An 11482-nucleotide genomic window follows, 5' to 3' on the forward strand; every position below is an offset into this window, starting at 1 on the left:
TATTATATATATATAAATATATATATATATATAAACACAGTTATTTCTTCCAGTATTAATAATGTTTGTGAACCCTCAACAAGTATGTGGCTAACCACCCAAGAGTTGTAAGCTATGGAATCAAAATAATAAGTCCAGTGAATGTCTAACAGGAGAGACAGTTTTATATGGTTTTTATAAAGCCCTCAAGAGTTCAAAGACTCACAATCTCTCTTAAAAGTCTTCTGCATTTTATCACTCTTCTAATTACAAGTTTCCTGCTTAAGTCCTGTTGAAATCTTCCCTGCTCCACTTTCTGTTAGTTCCACTACGTTTCACTTTCTGATTTTGGTAAAGCCTCAGGGGTTGTCAGTCCTCCTAAAATGTTTTGTGGTTGTGAAATGACCTGAGAAGCGTATTCTTTTCCTAATTGTTCAATATCGTGGTGATGTGGCACCAGCCAGTGTGTGCTCTGCCTATGAACTGGGCCTTGAATAATGATAGTAGGAGACAGTCCTGCATAGATCCTGAAAAGTTGAGTGGGCAATTCTTCAAAATCCTCAAATGTCCTTTGCAGCCTCTCATGTTTCCCAGTCCTCAAGCAACTACTGCTTCTGCAGCCTTGAAATCACAGTGTCTGGGAGAGAATTGGTGCAATATGAAGTCCTGTGGACCTACAGCCAGAAACATTTCCTCATAAAAGAAACACACCTCCATCAGAAAACATAGCTTGAGAACAGAGCTGGACTAGGATGAGTCAAGAAGCCACACTGGTGCAAAATGTCAGGAGGTTCTTACTCTCAGGAGCTGGTCTGGGACCTGCACAACCATAAGGTTGTGCCTTCTATTTTGCACTCTTGATACTTGCTTGTTTCATGCTAGTCACAGACCCTGATTGAAAGCAAATCTTTCAAAGAGAACACCAAACTTCCAAGAATGTGAATTGCATCTTTATTATGCTTCTGCCTGTAGGCCACAAAAATAATAGCAGGTATTTGGGGATGGGGGAGAGGATTCTACTCTCCAGGGGCAGGCATCAACATCAATTAAGACCTTATGGTTGTAAGCAACAGAACTGACTTTATCCAGTGGGTGGAGGGGGGGTGGAGGGGAAGAAAACTTTTGAGGAAAATATTGGAGTGGCTCCTATGGTGGAAAGGAAATTTGAAGAACAAGATTTAGGAAGGGCAGGGAACAATTCTGAGGTTCTAGTAGAAGGAACCATTGTTGCTAGAAGCTATAGGCTCCAACTGTCATGCTCCCATACCTCTTGTCTTTGCTTCATTCTGCTGAAGCTATAGATAGAAAAAAAAAAAAAAAAAAAAAAAAAAAAAAAAAAAAAAACAGAAGAGTATGGTTGGCTGAGCTTGGGTCACGTATTTTTTTGTTATATTCCTATGAAAAAGTTCCTATTAAGCAGTAAGGGAGAATTAATTTCTTAAAAGGAATTTTGGGTCCATTGTCCAACACAGTCAGAATGCATATTGGGCAACCAGAAAGTGGCAAATAACCACTGTAGTTTGAGCTTTTCAGATTGTAAATTTGAACAGAGTCTTGCCCAAATGTTTTGGCATGTTGTCCGTTAGGTAGGCTGACAGTGGGATAAACACACTTGCTTAAAACAGCTTTGTGAATGAAATGTTCCCCAAGTTTCACCTGCCTCATAGAGTATAATTAAATGAGACATTGTACATTAACCATTTAAAACAATGCCGGCACAAATAAATACTCAATAAATTAGCTATCTTGATTATTTAAAAATACCAACATGGGTCGTTTTGAAGAGGAATCTGAGCCACTAAATCATTTATTTACTCATTTCACAAATATGAACACTTACTATCTAATTGATTGCTAGGTACTGTGTTAGGCTGTCAATATTGAAGGATGAAAGGTATCGTTCCTGCCTTTATGGCACTTATCATCAAATGGGAACACAGTTAGAGGGACAAGCATGTAAATAATGACAGAGCCAAATGTAGTGCTAGTGATATTCTCAGAGTGCCTGAGCCTGATAGGGCAATTTAGGGGAGTGGAGAGTCAGGGGCAACAAACGGGTAGGTCATTCTGGGCTGTTCCAAGACTAGACTTCATGGAAATGTGTTATAATAAGAGTTCATGAAAGCAGCATCTCCACAAAGCAGCAGCAGAAAAAAAAAAAATTCTCTTTGAACCAAGTCCTCCAGTTAAAATGCTTCATGAATCACAATCACAGGAATCAAAACTTTATTCCAATTATTACTTGTGTTCCCACATTGAGCAAGGCAGTATTTTCTCTTAAGCAATTTTTAGAAGATCAGATATGTGCCTAATGCCTTTCATTTCCCCTGCACTTACAAATGTATTTTATTTAGTTCTCAAGAGAATTTTTAAAGCAAGTAATACTTTCCTATTCAAACCAAAGCTCCTTTATCACCAGGTTATAAGAAAGATCATTTAGCCTGAATATCCTTTATGTTTTTAATAGAGAAAAGATTGACACTCAGAGAAGTTTAGGGACTTGTCCAGGGTCGTGTACAGTTGACAGATGAGTAAGACATTGGTCTAAAAGCATAAATAATTTCAGTAAGGCAATGTATCCAGTTGTTGAGTAAGCTGAATTGAGTATGCACTGTGGTTTGAATCCCAGCCTTGGGATTCCACTTTGCAAAACAAGTAACAAAAGTGATCAAAGATAAAATATTTTCCCCTACCCTAAATGTGTACTTTGAACATATGTTGTATCTGCTTTGAACCCACATTGACTGGTGATAATCTCTCTTGTCGCTATCGCTTTGTTGAAGGGGCAGTCGATCATGGAGATGGTGAATGCAGGAGCTGGAAGGGTCAGATCTGGACTGGCATCCTGCCTTTATCATTTACTAGAGATGTGGGCTTGGCCAACTTAACCAACTTCTGTAAGCCTCAATCTGTCAAATGAAGATAGTAATGGTATCATGTATGCCACGTAATAAATTTAGCATATTATCTAGTATATAAATATTAGATATTGCTGATATTAATTAGTAGAATGAATGGTAAGATTGGATAGAGGCTAAATGTTGTTTTTGTTCCAGTATTAGTCAGGGCTTTCCAGAGAATCAGAACCAAAGAAAGATTTATTTTAAAGATCTAGCTTGTGTGATTATGGAGCTGGTGAATTAAAAGTCTTCATGGTGGGCTGGCAAGCTGGAGATCCAGGGAAGAGCCGATGCTGCAGATCAAGTTGTAAGGCAGTCTACTGTAGGATTCCTCTTTGCTTGGTGGAGGTTACTTTTCTGCGCTATTCAGGCCTTCAACTGACTGGATCAGGCTCACCCACATTATGGGGTGCAATCTGCATTACTCAAAGTCCAATGCTTAAAATGTTAATTTCATCCAACACACTCTCACAGAAACATTCAGTAGAGTGCTTGACCACGTGTCTGAGTATCTTGGCCCACCCATGACAGCACATAAATTTAATCAGCACAGTTCCAAAGCATCTTAACCATGCTTTAAAAGTTTCAGTATGTTGTCTGGTACCAGTGAGGCCATCACTTCAGTCACAGAACTCAAGCCAGCTATTATTTTGACAGGGTTGGATGCAAATCACTTTTTTTCTCTTTGCTAATAATGAAGCAGTCATACTCTGTGATGGGCTCTGTTTGCCACTTTTTTTTTTTTTTTTCCATAAACTAGTTCCAGCTATGGAGATTCACTGGCTCTCATATGCTACCTTCTTCCAAAGTAATATCTGCTGCATTGTTCCCAAACTAATTAAAGAGGCATCTACTCAACTATTGCTAGTCACATCCAAGTCACTCATATTCCTCTAGAGGGGTGACATTCCCTTCAGTAGCAACAGCTGACCCTTCGTGGTTGTTAAGATTTTTCAGATGCTGGCTCTAAAATCTAGGCTTGTTTGGAAATGAGCCCTGCAGGAAGCAGTCAGCTGGTGTGGAGCCATTTCAATTGAGGCCTTAGTGGTCAGGACAGATCTGAGGAAAGCTTTGTGTATTTTTAGACCACATTCTCCTGTCAGAGGCAGTAGAGAAAACTGAGAAGCAACATCCATCTCCTCGTTGTCAGGTCATAGTGCAGGGGATACTCTAGCAAGAATGGTTTGGGTGTTGAAAGTGGCATTTGCTTTGTGCTATGGTACATGTTATTAAGGCTGCTGTTTAATGTTCTTTTCCAAGGAGGTTGTCTCTGGTGTTTTTATCGTCCAGGGAAATGTAGTACCAGAAATGATCACATTCCTGGCAATTTTCTTTGAAAATGGTAAACTTTTGCAGAGTTTACTCTCTCTTCTATTAGGGTTGATAATGAGAAATTGTGAGGATTATTAAACACTCCTAGCTTTCAGTAGGAACTTATTTAGCACAGATGTTTCTATAATTGCAGTACACTGGGAAAATTCACAGTGTTCAATGGCCCAAAACTCATTATTACTTATTGCTTCTACCTGTGTATTGTGGTGCTAGTAAGCTGGGCTGAAATGTTTAATTCAGCAAGGGCTATAGCTGTGGATCTCAGCTACTTTAGAAGACTACTGAGAAGTTATTAGGTGTTCTGCTCAAACCCTTATACTTATTAATCTTTTAATCATTACCTGGTGCCTTGACATACTCTTTTTTTCTGGGTTCAGCCCATATCATTGCATTAAATTACTCCAGATAATTCCTTAGCTTATGGACATGAGGACAAAATAGAATCTTAAGAGACTTTTAAAGCAAACAACATAACTAACCATTGTGTTTTATTGGGATAGAAACCATAAAATATATACAACTGTACTTAGCTTTCTACTACTTCTTCATAAAGTACAGCTCTCATGTCTTGGCAGTAGTGCTTTTATTTTTGATGAAACCTTGGCAGTGTTTAAGAACAGGAGTTTGAATGATGCAGTGAAAATACTTGTAAAAAGCCACCAAAGTGAGTGCAGAAACTTCCTCATATTCCTAATTCTCTACAATCTTAAAACCAACATTGTAAACAAATTCCCCATTGCATCCTTTATTTCCCTAAGGTGAAGAGCAACTGTTTTGACTTGACTACACATTTGCTGCAGGAAAGTTTGACAAATGTATCCATATGAGTTTAGCTAAGGTATTGTCTCCTTGAAGAGGACCAACTTGTCCTGGTTTTACACTAAACACTCAAAGTTCTATGTCCCAGGAATCCTTCTCGGTCTTGGGCAAATAGGAACTGTGGGTTACCCTAACTCCCTGACCACTTAAGGTTCCTATGTTTTATTAATATATCTAATCCCACACGTTGAAGTTTCTTAGGCATGTCAAAGATTGCTGTTTTTTCTCTGTATTTTGGAATAGCTTAGGATTTACATTCAATGCAAAAAAAATGAGAAAATGAATATGACTTCAATGATAATTCTCAGGCATGAGAGCCAATCATAGAAGCTATCAGAGAGAAACTAAAGAATATGTTTGATTAAGTTTAGAATTAGTAGATCTCAAATATATAACACCTGTAGTCCTAAATCAAGGTGAGAAATTTTTGCTTTTCATATACATTTACTTGCAATTAAATTGATACAGTTCATATTTATTTGATGATAGAAAAACAAATATTACAGAATAATGTAGTGAATTTGGATAATTTAGATTTATACTTGTACCTTTATCTGAATATTCTCATATTTTAATCTGAAGATAAGTATATATTTTGTCTTTTAGTCTTTGCTTCATTCATTTTGAATGGCTCCTTGGCCACACAAATATGTAAATTCAGAGGGTGATAGTGATGGCCCCATTTCTAAATTTTTGCTTTGCTGCATATGCACTATAAATGATTTTTGAAAACACTGAAGTTTTACCAAGTCTTCAAAACTCAACTTAGATTAGTAAGTTACTTATAACAAAGAGTAATATAAGACATATTTCACGTAGGAAGCTTGTGGAAAATATTTGAGAAAACTAGCGCCTCCTTCCTTAGTTGTTATTTTGACAAATAGCCACAAGCATGTACATTTTGTGGATGTTCCCATTCCACACTTCTGTAAGTGCTGCATAATGATAAAGTACACGGAAGAGACTGGATCTTTTTTCTTTAACAGCAGGGAGAGGAGCATTGAGGTATTTTCCATTGAAATTAAGTTACCAAGGAAAATGTTGAACTCTAGTTTTTGGGTTTAAGATATACATTTTTCTATATGTCAAAAGACTAATATAACAATGCTTTGGCTTCAAGAAACCAAACAGATTTTGAGCATTATTTCAAAATATTCCATAGTACTTGAATATTTCATAATAACTAACCAAAGAGATATTCCATTGTTCAAAGGGTTAGATAAACTTCTGCAGGCTGATTTACTTTTAATTATAGTATGGCATCTCAATGTTAAGGTATTTATGAAAATTGTTTCATTAGAATTCAAACCTTTTCGTTTTCAGAGCTTTCTAGTAAGATCTAAAATGTTTAATCCACTTGATCATGAAAACAAACTATTAGGAACCAAGAAATAGTCTTTGTATTATTTGTAGTTTCCAGCTTCAGATGGTACTTGGGAGCATAGAGGGCTGAAAAATGTAAAAGCGAATTAAAAGTTCACCAAAGTTATTTGAATATCAACTTAATATCAATCTGACTCTGTGCTGGGGATCAGATTTTTAAAGTCAGAGGGCAGAAGGAAACTTCAGCTCCCTCTTAAAAGTTCGTTTGCATATGTTCACCTCTCATTCATTTGGAGGTAATTATTTAAACCTCTAAATCAAGTTCTTCTTTAAGATGGAAAATAAGTGACAGAGATAAATCCAAAGTTAGTGACACTTGCACACAATATGCCAGCCTCAGATGGAGGTATCAGCATTTCATCTGCACTGCATTGTGCTGAAATTCTTCTCACCCATTCCTTGCCTGGAATACGCCTGTTGAAGAGCCGCAATAATAACTACTCTGCCAATTAAGGTTGTTCTACCCGGGGCCAGCGAGAGCTTAGTTTGGGGACAAGGTCACTTGCTGGGATAGAATTGTACTTCCCCAATTACTAGTAGTTCCACTACCTCTTCTAACTTGTCAGATAATGAGGAGACTTTGAAGGCTAAATCCAGCAGTAGCTCCTAGCGGGGTTAATGCAGAGTGAATGACAATGATACCTCAGGAGTGAGAGTCTGACAATGTCTGTCAAGCTCCATTCACAAGGATGAAGAAGTTCATTGCTACTTAACACTACTTGGGAAAGGTATTGGTCTTAATCTTATCAGTGAGAAAGGACCACATTACTCACTTTGGCAGAAATTCATTAACTCCTAAATGCCACCCATGTAAACTGGGCATGAACTTAATATCCTAGTGACAGAAGTTGAGTGTGCTGCAGTAGGACAGCTCATCCTCGAAACTATGTCACTTCCAGTCTATTTCTCATGTCTTGACTTTCTACTCAATAGCTCAATAGCTTTTTTTCTTGTTTAGAGTTTCTAAATTCCAAGTTTAGTGATGAATAACAGTGGTTATACAACAATTATTTTTAGTACTCATTAGTAACACAACTGAGAGAGTAAGAATAACCAAATTATGCTCCCAGATGAAAAACAGAAAGGTTTTATACCAGTGATAACAATTTTCACTGCTGACTCCATTGGTAAATCATTTAACCGAACATTCAAAACAACAATAACTCAACAAAAAACCCTATGAAATTATTCTATGATTAGCCATTCAACATTTGTAGGAAATTGACTAGATGGCCTGAAAACTAATGTTTCCCAAGACTAAACTGTATTTTTAAAACTTGTGCTCAAAGCTGAAAATGTAATGTAGGAAAGGAGTTTTAGTGGCTGAATTCTTTTGCCTGTGTTTTTCTTTCACTCATGTTTATTTATTGAAATAGTGAAGGGTACTGCTGTCCTTTGATTATACTTGGATCCTCTGTATAAAAGATTGAGAGAGCAAATGGCCTTTTTGGCTCCTAGGGATGTTCTGACTCACTCTCCAAATTCTGCTGAAGTTTGCTTTGCATAAATGGACAAAGCTTCACTTGGTCATGACAAATATATACACAGATATTTAAAGAGATGCAAATATTGCTTCTTACTCATCTCATAACTAGTCAACTCATTCAGATCTAATTATCAGATAGTTTTCTTGTTGGGAAAATAGTTCTGGGTGTCCAGGATTATCTATGAAGTTGCAAAACAGTAGTATTTGAATAAACAAATGAGAAAATATACTTTTTTTCCTTAAAGAACAGAGCCTTTTCTCAAATTTTGATTCTTGGGCTCCAAAATATTAATTTACTATTTGCTTTTGACACTTGGTAAATTAATTAAGACCAAGAAGGGCATTTTCTCATATTTTTAATACTTATTTCACAGCACAAGGGCCTGTAATGAATTTCAAAGTTTCAAGTTTCCTGTGGGAAATTAGATGCTGCAAAATAGCTATTGGCCACAAAAAATTAATTTTAATTTTGATAAATAAACAAAATTTCAGTTGGGTAACATATGTACATATTTTAAAGTGGTTCTTTTAATATTACTTAGAATTCTATCAGCTCCCTGGGATGCATTCCAGACTATTAGCACATACACATCATCTCGATTCCTATTGAGTATTTTGCGGATTGTCAGTAGCCAAAACTATGACGGAGAGGGAAAAACAGAGACTGTGGTACCAGATTTATAACAGTGCTTCTGAGGCACTTTTTTGTATGGAGTTCTCTCTCTTTTGTTTACCCAGAGCGTATTTTTGTTTGTTGATAAAGCTCCTCTTCCTCTATAATGGATTGTAGTTCCTATTACTAAAAATTATTGAACCTAGTACAGGCAAAGCACTTTGTCTTGGGTGTCCCGAGGCTGGTTCATAATGAGGAGGTACTCCTTGTCCTCTATGGAGGATTTCTTTTTTCTTACTGAATTGCTGGGACATTGTCAAGGACCTGGTTGAATTCTCCTGCACCTCTGTGAAGCAGTCCTTTCCTTCCAGGGTCACATGTGGGCCGTGTGGTTTGGAGAAAGTTGCGGTAACTGCTCCTCTCTTCTTTGCACAGCTTCTCCCTCCTACTCTATCCTGGGCCTGCACCCTCCCTTCTCCCTGCCATTCTGCTCCTCTCACAGAAAGTTTCCTGTTCTTCCCCTCAGGGCCCCAAATGTCAGCTAGCTAATCTGACAAATTAATCTATGCTAATCTGCTCTTGGGGTTTTGGAGGCTCCCTCCAGGTAACATAGACATGCATTTTAAATAACTGTGAGTCGTCACCTATTCTGAACCTCCCACCCACTTTTTGGTGTATAATCAGTTGGTGACATTCAGGGGGGACCATAGAGAATGCACACTTGAGCCAGCAGGCCTTTAGAGGCCTCTCCTGTGGTCTATCAGCCCACCAGAAGACTGCCTGCTTCACAGAACCTGAGACATCTCAGGGCAGCCACTCTACAGTCCCTTTAGGGTTTTGCAGATACCCTGGGTCTATAAAATTACCTCTGTCCAAGTTGGATGGTGTGCCTATAGGAATGGATGACCGTCTCAATCTCCCTTTGTTTGCCACAGAACACCGTTTCTTAAATCAATTTTCAGACCTGCTGGAGCCCAAAATATAGAAACAAGTTTCAAATCATTAGAAAAATACAAAAAACTTTTCTAGCTAGCATTTTCTGTTTAAGAAGAAGGCATATGCATTGGGCTGATTTTCTGAACATGTGTACTACCATAGGCTGGATGTTTAATGATGATAAATGCTCACATTTATTATTCCAGCCACAGCACTAACATCATTACACACATTATCTCATTTAATTCTCGAAACAGTCAAGAAATGACACTATTATCATTCACATCTTACAGATTAGAAAAAGGGCATCTCACTGATGTTATATAAGTTGCTCAGATTTACACAGTGACAAAATTGGAACCAGAATCTGCATCCACATGGTCTTATGTTAGTATCTGTGCCCCTTTCACTAGAGCACACCTGTGCTCCATTCATCTTATGATGTGTTTGGGCTGCGGTCTGACATCATCACTCTGTTCAGTGATGAGGGCAGGTTTTCTCACTAGCTGAGACCTTGGCTGGGCCCTGGCTTTCCTTAGTTGCTCTTCTTAGATATGAAACAACTTTTTAAGACATTAAAGCAGCGATCCCCAACCTTTTTGGCACTAGGGACTGGTTTTGTGTAAGACAATTTTTCCACAGATGGGTAGCAGAGGGGCATGATTTCCAGATGGAACCGTTACATCTCAGATCATCAGGGATTAGCTAAATTCTCATAAGGGGTACACAACCTAGATCCCTTGCATGCACAATGCACAATAGGGTTCATGCTCCCAGGAGAATCTAATGCCGTGGCTTATCTGACAGGAGGCAGAGTTCAGGCGGTAATGTTAGCTGGCCGGCAGCTCACCTCCTGCTCTGTGGCCTGTTTCCTAACAGGCTGTGGACAGGTACTGGTCTGCAGACTGGGGGTTGGGGACCCCTGCATTAGAGTGTCAACCATCTCTTCTGATTGGTCAGGTCATTTAGCCAGATTACGTTATGCAGATTAAAAGAAAGGGTGGAAAAAATAACAAATGGTTTCATGTCCTATAAAGAATTAGAATAAAATGTTTTCAGTGAATTTCCTCTAGTATAGAAACTGTTGTGTAATATTTCTTGTAAATGTTCAAGACTTGTTTATTCTTTGTTATTACCAGTTTTTGAGAATGTAGATAAATGGAACATTTAGATATAATCGGTGGCTCTGATTAGTGACATATGTTTAGAAATTGGGGGCATTCAAAGACATTTTGTATAACCATTTCATGAATTTTTGTTTTTGAGACAGAGTCTCACTCTGTTGCCCAGGCTGGAGTGATCTAGGCTTACTGCAACCTCCACCCTCCAAGTTCAAGCGATTCTAGTACCTCAGCCTTCCAAGTAGCTGAGATTGCAGGCGTCCCCCATCATGCCTGGCTAATTTTTGTATTTTTAGTAGGGATGGGGTTTTGCCTTGTTGGTCAGGCTGATCTCAAACTCCTGGCCTCAAGCGATCTGCCTGCCTCAGCCTGCCGAAGTGCTGGGATTGATTACAGTTGTGAGCCACCACACCTGGCCAATTTCACGAATTTAGTTATCTATTATAAAAAGTAGGCCGGGCGCGGTGGCTCAAGCCTGTAATCCCAGCACTTTGGGAGGCCGAGACAGGCGGATCACAAGGTCAAGAGATCAAGACCATCCTGGCTAACACGGTGAAACCCCGTCTCTACTAAAAAATACAAAAAAAAAAACTTTCCGGGCGAGGTGGCGGGCGCCTGTAGTCCCAGCTAATGTAGTCCCAGCTACTCCGGAGGCTGAGGCAGGAGAATGGCGTAAACCCGGGAGGCGGAGCTTGCAGTGAGCTGAGAACCGGCCACTGCACTCCAGCCTGGGCGACAGAGCGAGACTCCGTCTCAAAAAAAAAAAAAAAAAAAAAGTATACTTAGGTGTTTTCAAGTTTCTTTAACATACTACAACTTTTTTTTCTCCTACAGCTAACTTCCTTATATAGTCATAAACAAAAATTTAGTGGTTAAAAAAGTCTCCATGAAAAGGAAAGGAAGAAATAGATCT

At 38.6% G+C, this 11482-nt stretch overlaps 1 long non-coding RNA gene across 2 annotated transcripts in view; it reads right to left on the bottom strand.

Moving 5' to 3' along the window:
- The window catches only part of LOC108528177 (uncharacterized), a 32030-nt gene that overhangs the window by 8669 nt on the left and 11879 nt on the right, over positions 1-11482 (bottom strand). The window contains exon 2 of one of the 2 annotated variants that reach the window (XR_001885047.1): positions 9379-9479. This is a non-coding gene — a long non-coding RNA (uncharacterized LOC108528177). The remainder of the gene's footprint in view (positions 1-9378; positions 9480-11482) is intronic. The other variant, XR_001885046.1, reaches the window with a different exon arrangement.

The sequence above is a fragment of the Rhinopithecus bieti genome, unplaced genomic scaffold (genome assembly GCF_001698545.2).
Source record: "Rhinopithecus bieti isolate Rb0 unplaced genomic scaffold, ASM169854v2 scaffold_5026, whole genome shotgun sequence".
Taxonomy (NCBI): Eukaryota; Metazoa; Chordata; class Mammalia; order Primates; family Cercopithecidae; genus Rhinopithecus; species Rhinopithecus bieti.